The following is a 13,285-nucleotide window of genomic DNA, read 5'->3' on the forward strand; positions in this document are numbered from 1 at the left end:
GACCTATCAGGTATTTCTCCAGGAAACTGAACATTCATCAGCAGAATTATTCAACAGTTGAGCAGGAGACTTTGGCTTTGGTGTTGATGTTACAACATTTCAATGTTTACGTTACCAGTAATGTACCTGAGACAATCATATACACTGATCGTAATCCATTGAAGTTTGTGGAGAAATTTAAGGACAAAAATTCCAGACTGTTTAGATGGACCTTGTTGTTATAGCCATTCAATTTAAAAATTGTGCATGTGGCAGGATGAGAAAACATGATGAGAAAGGGAGGCATTTGGAGGCAGGAGTAAAACAGACTGAAACAGCATGTAGTATTGCATGTTTGGATGTTATAGTCAATGTAATGAGTATGTGTGTTGTACACTACTAACAATTTGATATTAAGGGGTATTAAAATGAAGCCATCTTTGGACATTGATGGCTCGTTGCTTTTTAAGGAGGGAGGTATGGTGATGCTGCTCCTTTAAAAAGATTATAGAGTCCTTGTTTTTTTTCAGAAGGAGCATAAACTCAGAGTTATCAGGAGTTCTGGTTTGGATGGATTTTAGGGCCAATTATAGCTAACAGATACTGCCTCAGCAAAAGGCTTTTGGGTTTAAAAAAATACTTGTACAGTAAAAGGGGAATGGCGAATTCTCCCAGATTAGCTTTCCTCTGGTTTGGTTTGGTTTGGATTTAGCAAGCAGTCAGTTTTGAGGCTGCTGGCCTAAGAAATAACTACATGGAAGAAGGTATTCCATGCTGAATCTCTCTGCCATCTCTCTCTCTCTCTCGTAAGACTCTGTGTTTGATTTTACCTTTTTTCGCTAAGGGGTGTTTATGAGGATTGTTGCAGGAATTTGGAACAGCATCATTAAGTTGGGATAATCTGTCGAGGTTTTGGATAGGTCAAACTATTTTATATTCTGTTCAATTTTTTAGTGTCAATAAATTCTGTTTTGTTCAAAACTAAGTGATTGGGCCAATTGCATCCCTCCTGGAATATCCATTTTACACCTGCTTAAAACAACTAGTAAAGCTAGGATCCGGGCAACTTTCTTGAAATGTTTTGAGGGGGTCTGGCCCAGTCCATAACAATTGGATGAAAGAAACCATGAAGACCAGTTACTCATTACTTATAAGCAACCAACTCCTTAACTGCAGATAGCATCAGTCATCAAAGATCCTTGAAGTGTAACCTTGTTGCTTGCAGTCAAGGCATTGCAAATTAAAGTGGACAACATTGAGGCCAACAACAATACATGAGAATTGTGGTAGGCCCTGGCCTGACATACATCATTCCACACTTACGCCCACAACAAAAATGACAACATTAGCCCAATGTGATGTTAGTGTACTGATTCACTGGCTGCTGCTTTTTCTCTAACAACTAATATGACATACAATGTGTAAATCCCTGAAAGTGGGATCACTCACTGATATCAACTGTACAGTCAGATAGATAGGGCTGTTGTGGCAGAGTGATAATTTCCCTAAGTCTGAGCTTGAAGGTCCAGTTTCAAGTTCCAAGTGCTTTTGATGTGTGTCTTAACATATCTGAACAGGATCATTAAAATAGCTGCAATCAAATGAATGATGCAAATAAATTCAGCAACAGAAATGTTGAAGGACTACAACAAAGCCCAGTAATAGAGAGCATAGGTTTAGGGTGAGAGGGGAAAGATATAAAAGAGACCTAAGAGGCAACTTTCTCAATCACAGGGTGGTACGTGTATGGAATGAGCTGCCAGAGGAAATGGTGGAGGCTAATACAATTGCAACATTCAAAAGGCATCTGGATGGGTATATGAATAGGAAGGGTTTGGAGGGATATGGGCCAGGTGCTGGCAGGTGGGACTAGATTGGGTTGGGAGAACTTGTCGGCATGGATGAGTTGGACTGAAGGGTCTGTCTCCGTGCTGTACATCTCTATAACTCTATGACTCTATAACTGCTCTAAGCAGGGGCTGCTTGCCATATATCAAACATGTAAAAGAAGACTTAATGCATCACATTAATCCTAGATGTATGTTTCAATTATGTTCTCTTGGTTTCTGGATCTCAAACATGCTTTGCTCTGTGATGCTTTCTTGATTGTCCCTCCAGGTCAGTGACCACATTCTTGCTGTCATCTTCATTCTTGGAAGATTGCTGTCCACCTTTCATTTCCTCTGCATTTGGGACGTTCCCCATTTTCACTTCCAGTTGTGAAGGGCATATGATGTCACAATCTCATGGGCCATTCTTTCTGAACAATATTGAAAGACTCCACCAGAGGATTCCAGGCATCAAAATCTCACCTTAAACACAGCTATGGTCTGATCCACTCAGGTCTTGCAGGAAATATGAGCACCAATATCTCCCCATCCTGCAACAATCTGCAGCTTTTGTAAATGTATCACCTGACATTTTTAAGGGGGTAACCTATCTCCCAGAAGCCTTCTCTGTACGATCCAAGGGCCTTGAAGGAGGCAGGAATATGTGAGTCTCAAATGTTACAGCATAACAACTCCTTGAATATCTCGTGAAGGTATCTATGGTCACAGAAGAGTCAGACATTAATGGACTGGAAGCCTTTTCTGTCAATAAACTCAGCAGATTTGTAGTAGGAAACTCTCAAAGCAATATGGGTGCACCCTGCCCTTGGACAAGGCAATGATATTGAGAGTGTGGTGCTGGAAAAGCACAACAGGTCAGGCAGTATCCGAGGAGCAGGAGAATTAATGTTTGCTAGAAATGTTGATTCTCCTGCTCCTCGGATGCTGCCTGACCTGCTGTGCTTTTCCAGCACCACACTTACGACTCTGATATCCAGAATCTGTAGTTCTTACTTTCTCAAGACAACAATATTGAAGAATCCCATGACCAACCTGCATGACTCCCTTTGTCTCCAGGAAGCATGTGAACATCTATGATCTGGAGAAAATGGAATCCCTAATGCATGCATTTGTGAGTTGAGGAATCTGAGATGTCACACAGACCCACAGTTGCTCCTTAAACTGAACCTCTGGTATAACAATTCAAGGGGAGCTGTAACCTGAACAGCCACCACGATTGAAAGGCCACTCATTCCTTCCAAGTATAGGATGTACATGTATTTGGAAAGGCAAGGACGGATTAAGGATAGTCAACATGGCTTTGTGTGTGGGAAATCATGTCTCACAAACTTGATTGAGTTTTTTGAAGGAGTAACAAAGAGGATTGATGGGGCAGAGCGGTAGATATAATCTATACGGACTTCAGTAAGGCGTTCGACAGGGTTCCCCACGGGAGATTGGTTAGCAAGGTTAGATCTCGTGGAATACAGGGAGAACTAGCCATTTGGATACAGAACAGGCTCAAAGGTAGAAACAGAGTGTGGTGGTGGATGGTTGTTTTTCAGATTAGAGGCCTATGACCAGTGGAATGCAACAAGGATCAGTGCTGGGTCCATTATGTTTCATCATTTATATAAATTATTTGGATGTCAGCGTAAGAGGTATAGTTAATAAGTTTGCAGATGACATCAAAATTGAAGGTTTGGTAGACAGCAAAGGTGGTTACCTCAGATTACAATGGGATCTTGATCAGATAGGCCAATGGGCTGAGGAGTGGCAGATAGAGCTTAATTTAGATAAATGTAAGGTGCTACATTTTGGGAAAGCAAATCTTGGCAGGACTTATACACTTAATGGTAAGGTCCTAGGGAGTATTGCTGAACAAAGAGACCTTGGAGTGCAGGTTCATAGCTCCTTGAAAGTAGAGTTTCAGGTAGATAGGATAGTGAAGAAGGTGTTTGGTATGCATTCCTTTATTGGTCAGAGTATTGAATACAGGAGTTGGGAGGTTTTGTTGCAGCTGTACATTCATTGGTTAGGCCACTTTTGGAATATTGTATGCAATTCTGGTCTTCTTCCTATCGGAAAGATGTTGTGAAACTTGGAAGGGTTCAGAAAAGATCTACAAGTATGTTGCCAGGGATGGAGTATTTGAGCTACAGGGAGAGGATAAATAGCCTAGGGCTGCTTTCCCTGGAGTGACAGAGGTTGAGGGGGTGACCTTATAGGGGTTTATAAAATCATGAGGGGCATGGATAGAGTAAATAGACAAGATATTTTACTCAGGTTGGAGAGTCCAGAACTAGAGTGCATAGGTTTAGGGTGAGAGGGGAAAGATATAAAAGAGACCTAAGTGGCAACTTTTTCACACAGAGAGTGGTGCATGTGTGGAATGGGCTGCCAGAGAAAGTGGTGGAAGCTAGTACAATTGCAACATTTAAAAGGCATCTGGATGTGTATATGAATAGGAAGGGTTTGGAGGGATATGGCCCCGGGTGCTGGCTGGTGGGACTAGATTGGGTTGGGATAGTTTGTCGGCATGGACGAGTTGAACTGAGGGGTTTTCTCAATGACTCTATGACTCTAAGTGCAAATCCTGCTCTAGCAGCTGACATAGTTCAGTGACAATGGCCCACGACATCCTTAATAAAGGCCTGCAGTGACTTTCTGAGAGATATAAAACATGATAGCCAGGTCTTTAGATGTGAAGTTGCATGATTGTAATTCACCTTCTTGGCAGGATATGTGGCAGCAGTTAGAGGTTGTTGCTCTCGATGGGCTTGCTGACAACATTGTCCTTGAATTTGAGGCAAGGTGACAAGGACTCCAGTAACAGCAATGTCTTTGTCAGATGTTTGAACAGAAAATCTGGAAGGAAATGTCAGAAAGAGAACACAATTCCATCAATTCAGGGCAATCACAGTGGAACTTAGATTATGCCCTGACACAATGTGCTATAGCGGCTTCCCAAAGAGTTCAATGCCACATCTTGCTGAGAGCTCTGAGCTATGGAAGATTTTCCAAATATATATTGCACACGCAAATTTGTTTGTGCTGCTTTAGGAGAATGGAATTCTGGCAGTAAGCCAGCATGTTGACAGCCCACCTTCCCTAAAGCAAAAGTCCCTTTATACATCACAGCCCATATCCTTGTACACTCACAAATAATCAGACATTCTTTACTCGTTTAAAGTTGGTTTTCTTGTGATTCATTCTTGATGAATAAATGTCATAATTTATTCATCAGGAGCGAACCACAAGAGAAGCTTTGATATCATATCTCTGTTTAGCAATGTTTATCTTCTAGATTATCATGCAATTATCAGCAGTTATTTTAATTTTTACAATTTTGCACCACAAGCTTTGACCCTTTACTCCAAAAGACATTGACTGCTCCTTACTGGGGGTTCGTTTTCAATTGTATCAGTCACCATTTGGTACTTTAACCAATAGTAGTGTTTGAGCTGCAGTGATAGCTGTCAATAAGCTCTTCCTTTGCTGGTAGAAGGACAGTCAGGCTGATAAAGCTTCATCAAATGTTCACAGTTGTATATTCAGCTATAGACATTGAATTTTGATGGGCAGTGTAAACACTGACTAGTTGCATCATACCTATGTTTGGGGGCACTGGATGCAAATGTAATTGCTGCTACTTCAGCTGAAGTTAAGTTAGTAGAGACCAGGGGTTCAATTTAAAATCCTATTCTTCTGCACAATTCAATTACTCACTGGATCTACTGGTTGAGTTATCATTAGAATTATGAGCATCATGTCAATAACTTCACAAGAGACATATTTTTAACATTGTTGAAAGGAAACTAGAATTGAAACATTTCATCTTGCACTCACCAAAATTAGAATGCAAGGAAAATACTTGAAAAACTGGTTTGACAATTTATATTGCATGACAAGAAGGTGCTGACTGGTTGGTCCATCTATAGCATTGTCAAAAGGACATTCAGTCCATTACACAAATGAGCAATGTGATAACAGGGTCCCTGACTTATAAAAGTCTGACTTACAAACACTCACTGATGAATGCAATTCCTTACAGGAGTGTATTCATGTTCATTTTAAAGATCCCACATGTGAATGTTAGTTCACACTTATAACTGACTATTTTATAATGTCCTGTATGAGTTCCAACTTGAGCACAAATCGATTTGCAAATGTACTCATAGTACTCATAATACTCATACTACCTGTTTACAAGTTTAGGTGCCATGTAGTACTAGGTGTATAGGTCATTCATCCTAATTACTGGTGCACCCTATCAAACAACTTGTCTCATTGACCATATGCAATGGGCAGCATAAAGAAAGTAGGCAACTAGTCGGTTCTTGCAAGCCTCATACAAGTATATCCATAAGTAGATGTGATTCAGCTGTTAAAAACCGTTTAGCAAATAATCCAGGCTGTGCTTAGCTTTTTGGCAGAAACTGATTTAAGATTTGATTTATTTATTGTCACATGTATCGTGTTACAAACTACAGTGAAAAGTGTTGGATGATCATCAATCAGGTTCACATTGTGATATATTTATGACAGATGCTTCACATATACAGGACTCAGTCGTATGTAGGCAAATGGATTTTTTGCATATCTTGCACTGTTTCATTGAGAAAGGAGCCATGGAGCCACCAATCGCTGTTGCATCCCCATGGCGACATTCTGACCAATCAAAATGTACCTGTGTGGTTTGAGAAGATTAACAATTAACTGTTCTTGCTGCATTTCCCTCCAACCAAGGATCCTCTTTTCATACTGTATAAAATGGAGTCTGTTTCTCAAGTATTTTTCTTGTGTCCTAGTTCTGACAAATGCAAGACAAAAACATGAACTTCCTGTCTCCTCTTAGTAATGTCTAACTTCTGTACTACCAAGCAGTTATTAATATATTCCAACCACAAGGTGAGATTGAGGAAATTGGGAGTATTCTCTTTGGACAAAGTACATTGATTGATCTATATAAGAATATGACAGATTGAGATAAGATAACTAAAGAGAAGCTGCTCCCATAAGCTAATTGGATGGTTTGTTTGCAATGTGAAGTGATTCCAACAGCATGGTCTTAATTCCCACATTGACTGAAGTTATGATGATGGGGTCTACTTCTCAACCTCTCCCCTCGCCTGAGGCATGGAGACCCTCTGGTTAAATCTCCACCACACATCTCTCTCTCTCTTTCCAAGTCTAATGAGAGAGCAACCTTATGGTCCAGTAAGATAATGGCAAGGAGCAGGCACCACAGATTTAAAGTTTTGGACAAGAGGCACAAAGGAAAAATGAAGAAGCATTTTATTTGCCAGGCAGTGAATGGTAACAGCTCAGAACTTGCTGCCTTTGAAAATGATAGAAGTGACAAATGATTTGAAGAGAAAATTGAATGGGCATGTGAGGAGAAAAGCATTCTTAGGGTATTGGAATAAAAAATGAAGTGGGACTAATTAAATTGTTCCACAGACTTGATGGACCAAATGGCCTTTGTCAGTGCTGACACTATATTGTCAAGAGCCCCATTACAGTTCTGTGAGAAATTAGGTTCGACATAAATTGTGCAAAACATAACAATTTTAGCACAATTAGCACATTCTTGAATTAAAATAACTTCAACCTGAAAAAATATAATTCAGTTACTTCAAAGCAAAAATTTCCTAATTTGCATTCATGATGAATATACAGCATGATTTGCCTTTGCCTGCATATTTATTTGATACTTACAATATATATTTAAAATATACATGGATGATTATGCAAGTGCATTGTGTGACAAATCCAAGCTCTTAATTCACACCATGGTTGCAAAACCTCATCATTGGTGTCATTATTTCTTTTGTAACTATCTCGAAAATAATTATTATATGCGTAGTGTTGCAGTTCAGTCATGTGGAATCACTTTGTGAACCAGCCGTTCATTTTGCATTCAACAGCATGTATTTTTGTAAACCCTTCTTGCATGCTGTTTAGATACTGATTTATTGTTGCAGTTAGCTTCATTAGATGAAATGAGCTCGTAGACTTATTATACATCTATGCTTGCTTCAAGAACTCAGCCTAATCCATTCATAACTCAGTGCCAATTCCCTCCAGCAACCAGTTTGAAAACAGCAGCCAAGGTTTTGGGCTGTGGAGCATTGGATCCAATTACACTCAACAGTTGAAAAGCATAAAGCTGATTTTAATAGGATTTCAGTTAAATAGGGATCAAAAAATCAAAAGCACAGGCAAAGTATTTTTCCATCTGTAATCGTAAAGCATCCAGTACAGAATTAGCTTTACATTTTTTTCCCAAGCTAAAAGGTCTGCAGGGATTTCAAGAGTTTGAAGGATTATACATTTGTATGGAGAAATGAATGATATGTTAAGTATCTATGTCCCTAGCCAGAAAACTTTCCTATGACTAATAGGTTGTACCACAGTATAATGTCAGTAACAACTTTTAAGTGCCTTTTTAAGCTTTGTTAAAATAATGCGCACTGATACTTATTATTTAAACATACTGCCTTTTTATTTTGCTGAAGAATTATTTTTCAATGAAATTTCAATTTTTATTTTAAATTGAAACACCAAAATTTATTTTTTTCAACATTAGCAGCTAAAATGCTTCAAGGCACAGGGTGTCACAGAATGGACTGAGAACTAAGGATTGAGAAACAGGGTCATCTTCATCCAATTTCAATGTGTTTAAAACTCCAAATTTGTGTCCATGGTGATCATGTGCACTTCTGGGGTCAAATTGTTGCAGAGGCGATATACAAGTGTTATTGAGTGCAGATACCATTGTCACTGGATATATGGAGAACAGGCAGATCACAATGACAGTGTGCAGTGCCAATTTAATGCTAGCAATACTATTTTGGAGTTCAAAGCTTTAACCACATACTTTATCAGCCCTTTATTTGTTTGCAATCCTATTTAGTGAGTGTATGGTGCTCCAAATTGTAAATGGAGTTGTGTGTTATCTGATTGGCTAATGTTTTTGAATATATTTATTTTGAAGCATGCAATTGTACATATGGAACAGGAAACTTTTCTCTCATCCTGTTTTGAACTCTTGCGCTCCGATTTAGCGACTCAACCATTGACAAATATGCTTTCACAACCTTACCTGGGTGCATTTGCTTACTTCAGGGCTTATTTACACACTAGTTGCCCCCAGATGTAAGTGAATTATCACCATGGAATACCACATGACTTCAGGGTAAACAAAGGTTATGAATGTTGAATTGGTCAAACTGATGGATGATGGGGAAGCAGGAAGCATTCTTCAGTAACAATGTCCTGACTGAAATCTGACACCGACTGTAGTTATAACTTCAGAGTGAGCGAGAACTGCAATGCTGGTGGCTGTGAAAGTGTGCATTGCCTGCTGCCTGCTTTGCTATCAATGGCAAACTAAATCACATCTCATGATTCCTACACTGGCTTTCAGGTATCATTAACTTTAGCCCCAAGCACTAAGGTTTTTTTCTTGACTGAAGAGGAACAGAATTATACAAAAACGTAAGACTTTGCATCTATTATTAATTCAAACCATAGACGATAAGTGCCTTAGATGTAGAACTTCTCCAATCTACCATTGACACATTCCTCAGCTTGACAAAGCAATGCTGCAAAATACAATTTGTTCTGTTCAGTCCTCACTGTTTCTTTATTCATTCATGGGATGTGGATGTCACTGGCTGAACCAGCATTTGTTGCCCATCCCTAGTTGCTCTTAAGGAGGTGGTGGGAGTTGCCTTCTTGAACCACTGCAATCCTATTGGTGTAGGTAGACCCACAATGCTGTTCAGGAGAAAAGTCCAGGATGTTGGCTGGCAAAGGAGTGATACTACACTTCTGAGTCAGGTTGGTGAGTGGCTTGTAGGGGACATTGCAGCAAGTGATGTTCCCATATATCTGCTGCCCTTGTCCTTTGAGATGGAAATGGTTGTGGGTTTGGAAGCAACTGTTTAAGTAGCACTGGAGAATTTCTGCTGTGCATCTTGCAGATATTAAATCTTGCTGCAACTATCCATCAAGATGAAGAGAGTGAATGTTTGTGAATGTGGTGCCAGTTAAGAGGGCTGCTTTGACCATGATGGTGTCAAGCTTCTTGAGTGTTGTTGGAGCTGCACATCATCCAGACATTCTATCATATTCCTGATTTGTAGCTTGTAGATTGTGGACAGGCTCTGGAATCAGGAGATGAATTACTCCCAACCTCTGACCTGCTTTTGTCACCACAGTAGTTATGTGGCTACTGCCCTTCTGTTTCTGGTCAATGGTCACCTCAGGATGTTGATAGTTTAAGATTCAATAATGGTAAATGCCAATGAATATCATAGGGCAAGGGTTAGATTCTGTTTTGTTAGAGGTTATCATTTTGAGGCAGCCACCTCATCAGCCAACACCTGGATATTGTTCATGTCTTGTTCTTTTACATATAAACTGTTTCAGTATTGAAAGAGTCATAAATGTGCTGAACATTATATAATTATCAGTAAACATTTCCAATTCTGACCTTAGAATAGAAGGAAGGATTAACATCTATGTAACAGGCCCTTTTTAAAAATATTTGTTTAGAAGCCGAAGATTGTGTATTTAAATTTGGAATTGTTTTTGTCCTCTAATCCTGGCCTTTTGGACATCCCCTTGAAGCACTCAACTATTGACAACCATGCTTTTAGCAGCCTTGGCATTAATTTCTGGAATTTTCGCTTGTCCTCTCGCTCTCTCTTAAGGCAAGTCCTAAAACTTACCTCTTTGACTACATTTTTTGTTCTCTCATCCCAGATCTCTACTGGGCTTGTTAAATTTTATTCAATAACACTCCTGCATAGTGTCTTGAGACATAATACCTGAAAAGCATTCCATAAATGCATGATATTGTTGTTTTAAATTAACTTTCCTGTATTCTTCAGGACTGCTTTGTCAGGATGAAAAGAACATTAGAAAGTAGCATTGTTTGGAGAACAGTCAGTGTGACTTTCCCCAATTTGGTGAATCAGTGGCCAGAATGAGATATTGCCCAGCACCTGGAGATATGAGTGGAGAGGTGGGGGAATGGGTAGTGGTGGGGAGGGTGTGTATGTCTCTCTAAATGCTGTCGAGGGCACTTCAGCATGGAGATCCTCACTCAATAACTTCTTTAAACAAAGATTAAAAACTGACTTTGCAGGCAGACCTCCAATTATTGATGGGTGTGTTGGAGGGTGGTGTGTGGTGTGATTAATGTTGAAGTCAAACACAGAGGAATTAGACAGAGACATCTTCTTAGTCTACCTAGAGCTATGTCCCTACCAATGACATGCCAGGAAAGGCCAACACCCTGCACTACAGCATCTTCCCCATCTGTGGGGTGTTGGAAGATTCTTCTTGTTAACTCTTTTTCTCATTTCAGATACTGATGGCCTGGTGTGTTCTTCCAGTTATTCTTTAGTCCTTATTGCAGATTTCCAATGTCCACGGTATTTTGCTTTCATGTTAATGTTGATGTTGTTGTATTTTTCCCCCTTCATTTGAGCTAAAATGCTGCTGAAGTGCATCACATTTAAGCATTCAAAATTTAATTAAAATCTGTTTTGTTTGCCTTAAGCACTTTTTCAAATTTCCCACCTCAGACCAGCAAATGTGCAATTCAAACCAGCTACACTAAAAACTTTCAAAAACGATGTCAATTGGAAACAGAACCTCATCATTTTTACATTGAAGAATTATCACATAAATAACAGCTTCTTGTTTCACTCAAGGCAAATGCGTGTTTATTCATTACTGCGCAGTATCTACATATCATGTCAACTCATCAATGCTGGATTAAAAATCCTCGTCTGCATATTCCAAAAATGGTACAATGAACAGTGACATCTTCTGGTCAGTTCAAACTACTGTCCTGAAGAAACATGTTCCTTACCTTTAATTCTTTGGCCAGTGCCAAGGCTGTCAGTGGTAACTTGAAAGTACTTTTACTTTCACTGGCTGAGTGAAGATCTGGTGGAGTAGATAGTCAGATGGTCTCGAGCACGCTCTATTGATTGCATCAGAATGGTCCACGTGGACCAAGCTAGGAGGCTTGTGTGAGGGGTGAATGTTCCACATAAAGATATTCCCAAGGTGAAGGTTACCTCCCACAGCATCCATTAATTAAAACTAAACACAGAACACATTGAGGCTCTTCAGTTTGCTTTGGCATATACTCTAAGCAGAACCCCCGCTCTCCACGGAATTCTATAAATTCCTACTTACACTGTTATCCCACATAAATTAACAATCTGAAAAATGTGCTTTTCTCTCTGGATCTGTAAAAAAAGCAATATGTGATTTTCTAAGCAATTTTTTGGCAGATTTATAGCCTTAGGATGTTGCTTATTTTAAAAGTTCCTCTTTACTTACTTACAAACAATGCACAGAGCAAAGTATAATTGAAATCCTGTGAGTAGCAATTAAAAGAGGAAGCTTTTCATTATGTGATGAAACAGTTCTTTCAGTGAACATTTTCTTACGTAGGGGAATTAAGTGCTTAAAATGCACTTTCTACAATAAGCATGCAGCTAAGAACAAGCTGATGAAATGTTCATTGCATCTTGAAGCCAAGGGGCAGAGGCAGCATTTCTCTCAACTTAAATCATTTAGAAATTCATTTTTAATAATGTTTCATTCAGTTGATGTTTATAAAATCTAATTTTTTTTTCATTAACAATGAATTGACACATTTAGGAGAAAAGACTCCAATTCTGAGATACTGAGAAATTGGATTTGCCTCAACAGGAACATTGTTTCCATGTCTAAACGTTTAGTTGTATTGAGACCAAGTGTCAATCGTGATGCATTTGTTACCGAGATGAATGCATGTAATTTCAAAATATAGCAAGGATGCAAGGAACCAATCAATCCAGTGAAGACAATTGATACATTCAAAAGATTAGAATTTTGTCAATTTTTAATTTTCATTAAAATAAAAGTAGAATTGCTTAATAAAAGCAAAGTTAAAATTATTTACTACAGTGTTACAACCAAGGTTGGAGGACTGCATTGTCTTTCATTATTTAACGGGAACCGCAACATAGACTTAAATGTTTTACCCAGTTACCAACATTCACAAATATTTGGTTTATCTATGTTAGCTTAAGAATACAACAAAAAGGTGACATCCAGTTTGAAATATGAAAGTACAATTACTAACCCTTTTAAATACCCTTACACATATGCATACATACAGGGGTGAAAAAAAGGTTTTTATTCTGCACAGCTCAATTTAGAAGAAATATATTCTTTGGTCAACAAATTGTGAATTCTTATAGAAAAAGGATAAGATACAAGGTAGCTGACAATTTGCATTTCCTGGTACACATATACATGTATGGCTGTTATTAGGACATTTTCTGAAGTTGTTTATTCAGAAAATATCAGCAAGATATCTTCCAGAGGTTTCTCAAGAGGATTGCTGCATCAGTTTTCCAGTTCTCACACTGGACTCTAAGAGGGTTTTCTCAAAACAA

General features: G+C 38.9%; 1 long non-coding RNA gene across 1 annotated transcript; it reads right to left on the reverse strand.

The window, feature by feature from the left end:
* Positions 1 to 1,653: 1,653 nt before the first annotated feature.
* Positions 1,654 to 11,838, reverse strand: LOC140481027 (uncharacterized). Its single transcript, XR_011961462.1, has 3 exons — positions 11,701 to 11,838; positions 4,538 to 4,676; positions 1,654 to 2,525 (listed from the first exon to the last, which is right to left on the reverse strand). It is a non-coding gene; the product is annotated as an uncharacterized lncRNA (long non-coding RNA).
* Positions 11,839 to 13,285: the final 1,447 nt, after the last annotated feature.

This window comes from Chiloscyllium punctatum, chromosome 9, assembly GCF_047496795.1.
Source record: "Chiloscyllium punctatum isolate Juve2018m chromosome 9, sChiPun1.3, whole genome shotgun sequence".
In the NCBI taxonomy this organism is placed as follows: domain Eukaryota; kingdom Metazoa; phylum Chordata; class Chondrichthyes; order Orectolobiformes; family Hemiscylliidae; genus Chiloscyllium; species Chiloscyllium punctatum.